At 38.9% G+C, this 6,517-nt stretch overlaps 1 long non-coding RNA gene across 1 annotated transcript; it reads right to left on the reverse strand.

Annotated features, from left to right (window-relative positions):
- Positions 1 to 4,302: 4,302 nt before the first annotated feature.
- LOC119304990 lies at positions 4,303 to 4,889 on the reverse strand. The gene is made up of 2 exons (XR_005148507.1): positions 4,741 to 4,889; positions 4,303 to 4,642 (listed from the first exon to the last, which is right to left on the reverse strand). It is a non-coding gene; the product is annotated as an uncharacterized LOC119304990 (long non-coding RNA).
- Between the last annotated feature and the right edge of the window lie 1,628 nt (positions 4,890 to 6,517).

Raw genomic sequence — 6,517 nt, forward strand, 5'->3', positions numbered from 1 at the left:
AACAACGGCAACAAGCGAGGGAATGACGAAGTGGCAAGTTATAGGATCAATATATAAGATGCAAGCTCGGGACCAAATTGCCTTTCAAGACAAGCAACATGATGTTGAAAGCTCGACGTAAGTCGTGCTCACACACTGAAGATTCGTGCACCAGAGAATGACGAGGTAGCACCGTCAAAGGTAGCAAGACCTGGATGCAACCGATAGTCTAGGAATGACCAGATTTAGTACAGAATTTCCTAGTAAAAATACTAGGGGTATTTGATTTGTAGTGCGGAATAAATTCACTAGTCGGTGTCCTCGGTTGACAACAACCCAGAACCCATAGAGTGATTACGACAAGGAAAGACATTACTTCAACAAAGATAGTAAGATGTGGTGCAATGGCAAGACATCTCCGAGATACCAGGGGCTAATACTCGAAGGTAGAACAAGATAGAAGTAGAACCGGGTCATTGACCTATGACATTAGATACTTCAACCTTGCCAAAAATAGACGAGGCACTGGAATGAATTCCCATCAGATATATCATATCAGGACAACATGGTCGGAACCATAACTGTAAGGAATCAATTTCAAGAATACCGAAAGAATCATACAACTGGATAATCATTTTGCAAGAAGTTTCTCAGACGGTCTACATCATTTTCATGGGCATGAACACAAAGTTCAAGGTCGACTCCCACTTCTTCAATGCATATCATCTCATTCACCTTTTGCTTTGATATAACTGTAGTGTTGAAAGTTTATCTGGTAGAAAACCGGAAGAGTATGACTTGTGAAAACTTTCGGGTTCTCACGAATTAGGGGAAGGCATCGGTTCAACCCATCGGGCAACTTAGTAACCTATACCACAAGTTTCAAAAGTAAATACACAAGCTCGAAAGTAGAGCATGGTTGGCCAAGTAGAGGATACAATTTACCAAAGGCACTATGTATCAGGGAATGAACTCACATGGTGATTGAATATGAAGGACACTGTCGGATAACAATCCAACAATGGATAGGGCGATCCACAACGGAGCTGATGTGAGTATCGGTACTCACTCGGAGGAAGAAAGAATGCAGAGGCATCAGATTCAAGAATCACCTGATCAGTCTGATGCTTAAATAGAAAGAAATTATGGTTTCCAAAATGAAGGATCAGAAGCAGATGCTCTGATCAAGGATGGATAAGTTGAAAACACCTAGTTGGACAATCAATAAAGGTTTGAATTGCCGAGAACCAACTCATGTCCGGAATGACGTCTGAGCCGGAAAGAGAATCTTAAAAAGGATAACATGATGACTGCGTGTGTACGCACACATTGAATCAATAGGCTCAAAATGACTAAGACAAGGGATGTTAACAAGGACTACTAGTCATATGGAATTACCCATAATGCAAGCAGGCAAGCGTTTCAAGAGTAACAGGCTGCAGAGGATTTTTCAAAGATCGAAAAGTATTCCGAAGAATCATGTGAGACACATGAACAATTGAGAAGAATGGATCCTTGATAAATGTGAGGAAAAACCCGTAAGGGTTTTCACGCGAAATAAAACTGCAACACAGTAAACTCAAAGGATTTTCGGGACAACGACGAATATTTCGAGGCATCATGTAACAACAAGAGCAGCGAGGAATGATCAAGAGAATGACAAGTGCATACAGATATCCATAGGGATATATCGGTGACAGTGGATTGCAAAAGTGATGAGCACAAGGGTCTCGGGAAAATATCAAGGGATATCTTCAGAATCTTCTGATGCAATAAGCAATCATCTGGAGTGAGGGATCTCCGGGAGGAAGTAGTTACGAGAACCTAGAGTCGGCGTTACTAAAATCATTTAACCAGAACAGAGGAGAGATCAGTGTCCCAGAGTAAAGGTCGAGGAGTAAAAGATCCTAATACCACCCAATGGCGACGTGGGCCCGTAAGCCACACATCCAAGTTAGTAAAACAATTTTCGGCTTCTAGACTCAACTTCGGCCAAGGAGTTGGAAAGGGGATTCCTACAGGCAGTCGGCTCTGATACCAACTTGTGACGCCGCCGATTCAATCATACACTAATCATACACGCAAATGTGTACGATCAAGATCAGGGACTCACGGGAAGATATCCCAACACAACTCTAAAAATAAAATAAGTCATACAAGCATCATAATACAAGCCAGGGGCCTCGAGTGCTCGAATACAAGTGCTCGATCATAGACGAGTCAGTGGAAGCAACAATATCTGAGTACAAACATAAGTTAAACAAGCTTGCCTTAAGAAGGCTAGCACAAACTGGGATACGAATCGGAAGTGGCGCATGCCTCCTGCCTGGGATCCTCCTAAACTACTCCTGGTCGTCGTCAGCGGCCTACACGCAATAGTAGGCACCTCCAGTGTTGTAGGAGTCATCGCCGCCGATGTCATCTGGCTCCTGGGATCCAACGTCTGGTTGCAGCATCCGAGAAGAAGAGGAAAACGGGGGAAAAGAGGGAGCAAAGCAACTGTGAGTACTCATCCAAAGTACTCGCAAGAAAGGAGCTACAGTACATATGCATGGGTATATGTGTAAGGAGGCAATATCAGTGAACTGAGCTGCAGAATGCCAGAATAAGATGGGGATAGCTAGTGCTATCAACGACTACGCTTCTGGCAGCCTCCGTCTTGCATCATCTAGAAGAGAGTAGATTGAAGTATCATCGCATAGCCTAATCCTACCCGGCGATCCTCCCCTTGTTGCACTGTGGGAAAGCAATCACCGGGATGTCTGTGGAACTTGTCTGGATGTTTTTTATTGAGTATCCGGTTCTAGTTGTCATAACGTCAAGGTACAACTCCCAGTCTTCCTATTGAAGATCACGTCTATTCAAATAGATTAACTTCCCTGCAGGGGTGCACCACATTTCCCAACACGCTTTATCCCCTTTGGCCGGACACACTTTCCTAGGTCATGCCCGGCCTCGGAAGATCAACACGTCGCAGCCCCACCTAGGCACAACAAAGAGGACAGCATGCCGGTCTAACTCCTATGGCACAGGGGTCAGCACGCCCTGCCTGTTCCGTTCACCACCCCTAGTGACCAGTGTTTAGCCCCAACGTCTGTCCCACTAGGTCCCAGCCTCATTTCATTGGTTAATCTTATGTATAATATTGTGATAAGATAGTGAGGTGTATGCATATCTATAACCGTATATCATACTTCTGATTGTAGTGTAAGACAGTGAGGTGTAATCTTGCCTTTTTAGTTCAGAGAGATAATTCGATCACTTTAAGTTGTTGCATGCTGTCATATGCACTATGCTTATGTTATTTGCTACTAAACCAATAGTGGAATATAGTTTTATGTTTCATGTATTGTTTGGTGGCTTCTCAATTTGTGCATGAAAACAAACATTGCTTCCGAGTGACTCTTCATTAGGCTCTTGTTTTATTCATGGGTGATGGAACAATGAAATACGCAGAATGTGCTTTCCTTGTTGTTGCCTCGTCATTCCAGCATGGAATCAAAGCAAAACTGATATTACTGCCTTTAAAAATTGTCTCGCTGTCTATGTCCATAACATGCCCATTGGACTGCACGGCAGAAGTGAAGGTGTGTGCCTAGCTGGCGGAGCAGACGTACTCGTGTGACCTCTGATCTAAGAATGACATGTACTCTGTTGTGAGCCCATGGTGCATGTGGGTTGGAACACTGCTTAGGAAATCTAGACTTATTTTGCAGGAAAGCCAAGATGAGATCTGTAGCCCATGTGATTTCCATCAAAATCACGGCCAGTTCAACTCTGGTTTGAATCCTAATAAAAAAATAGACCAACAGTCCTAGATGGATATGTCCATCGCTAAAAAACGCAGTTGTTGAAAGAGTCAATATGACTTGTAGCTAGAGGACGCCAACACCCCTCACTTCTTCTACATGCACTAAACAAACCCTAGCTTATCCAACTCAATTTGCTTTAAGGTTTATGTGTGAAAGAAGTAGCGTTAAAGTAGAACACCACACTCTTCAACCTGAGAAATCAATAGTCAATTTACCTATGGATATTAAATCTATATACATCGTACTTGATGTGTGAAGTTGATAATACTTATTAAACATATTTTAAATTACAATATTTGGTGCTTCACAGCCTGTTATGAAATTATTGTTCACCCATCCAATGCAATAAAAAGTACGTGCGAGAGAGAGATAGAGAGAGAGATTAAAGTACATTTTGTCCTGATGTCCACCATAGTTCCACGATCAGTACACCTAGGAGGAGACAATCAAAATATGGATAGAACATAAATATTTAATATGTAAATGGTAGGTAACAAATGCAACCACAAAATTGTGCAAGCAAGCCACAAGCTAGTTTTATTGAATATTAAAATAACATAGTTGATTTCTAAAACATACAAAAATTATTATCTCATCAACGCATAATTATTTTGAGAACCATAAGGATGAGATTTATCCACCCAAAAACTATTGTGTTGTTGTTGCTGGTGTGCAATTAATCTTGCAGGGACAGTTGATGAAGCATTCTCCTAGATCTGGCCAGCACAAGTTATCTATTTGACAGCAGAATTCCCGTCCTGGGAGCTGGTGCCCATCTTTATAACAAGGGGGTCTAGTTACATGGCTTACTTTGCTCATCATGTTTCTCCCCTTGTTGTTTATGATTTCACCTAATTAACATAAAATAAAGAATATACTTATCATCTCATCATATAAACAATAAAAGTCCACAGTATCAATACCACCAAAAAATCGAGTTGTTAATTACCATATGTGCCTCCAAGACAAGTCAAACACACCACAAGAAGAAAAGAAAGTAGCACAAGTCCTTGCACATTGTTCCTCGTGAACTTGGTCATCGTCACTAAGGAATAGAGGCTATTAATGGGTGGTACTCTTGTAAGTGGAGTTGATGAGTGTATGACAGTGAAATGCTTGCTCCATGAATGGTTCATATATATATATACGAAAAGCTTCTCCGTGTTGATGTGCGAAGTTATAGAAAATATTAATGCTTGGAGTTATGGCTTGTGTGAATTTCCAATTTTAGTTTCACTTCTAAAGATTCATGGTTCCTTCTAGAGTTTTTTTTCTCAAATTTATGCTTTGTCATAGCATGTAAGTTACTTTAATGCCCCCTCTAGAATTGATCGCTCATTGTTTTCAAGGGGTAGAATTGACCTCTTAGAATGGGTAGTAAAAAACTGGTGCATGGCAATATTATGTTTAAGGCATTGATAATAATTGGTATAATATCAATAATTCCTATATATATGATGCCTTATCAATAAAATTATTAATTTCTGTCTTGGTATAAGAGAACAAGACTCATCCGCTTAACATTGGACTTGATTTTGAATGTATGTAAGCAATTGTTCTTAAGTATATCAACAAGTTATAGATACATTTTTTTTACTTTTATTCCATGAACATAGATTAATTATGGGATGGCCATTTTATAAATATAAGATGATGATTTATTTTCATATACATGAACATTTTATATCAAGGTACTTGAGCATTTTTTACATTTTTCTATACACAAAATTTTCTCCAATATTAAGTCGATTTTTTTAAATAGATTAATTTCCCCAAAACTTTCTTTATTAGAATGGTGAAAATGTCGCACTTGCCCAGCTAGGGAAAATTTCGTTAGGCAGAGCTGCCCAATTCTCGGAACTCCCTATAAGTTCCTCCTTGCCGCTACCAACCTCCCCTTCAGACAGCGCATGCCTGGCTGGTCCGACCCATTGACGACACGAATGGACACCACCGAGTGGGAGAGTAGGCGTTGAGCCAATCCACTTTAGAAACATTTTTTTCATTTTTGGAAAATGTCTTTGCAAAACGAACAAGCATTGATAAATGTGAAGTTTTTTTTGAACATATTCTAAAATTTAAAATTTCTTAAAACCCCAATTATGTTTGGAATTTCATACATTCTTCTGAAAAAATGAACACTTTTGGAAATACTTAACATTATTTGAAAACTAAGACCTTTTCTTGGAGAACCAACAATTTTATGAAAAACGTGTTAGTTTTATAATTTGTAGAATGTTTTTCAAAGTTATGATTTTTAAGAACACAAACAATTTTTGAAATTTCAAACAAAATATGAGAATCGGAACATTTCCCGAAAACTTGAATATTTTCTAAATTTCAAATTTCCACACATTTTTAAAAAAGGAGACTTTTTGATAAAGATAATAAGAAAAATAAAACAATGGAAAAACAAATAAGAAAAACTGTAACGTCCTAATTTTCAATTTGGATGTTATACATAGATCAGCAGATGCATATCATATTTATTCTTTCTTTTGGTTGAGATCCTAGAGATCTTAAGCAACTCAAGGACCCAAGGAGAGAGTTGGAGGTTTCACAAAATTCATATTTGAATTTATTTCAAATTTGAGGGAAGGATCAATTTGATTTTATTATTTTTCTCTCTAATTTTTTCCAATAATAAAAACACATGAGAGAAGATAATATGACTTCTTCAACCAAAGATAAATATTGGAGAAAGAATTTTAAAATCAAATTATGAT

The sequence above is a fragment of the Triticum dicoccoides genome, chromosome 5B, assembly GCF_002162155.2.
Source record: "Triticum dicoccoides isolate Atlit2015 ecotype Zavitan chromosome 5B, WEW_v2.0, whole genome shotgun sequence".
Lineage (NCBI taxonomy): Eukaryota > Viridiplantae > Streptophyta > Magnoliopsida > Poales > Poaceae > Triticum > Triticum dicoccoides.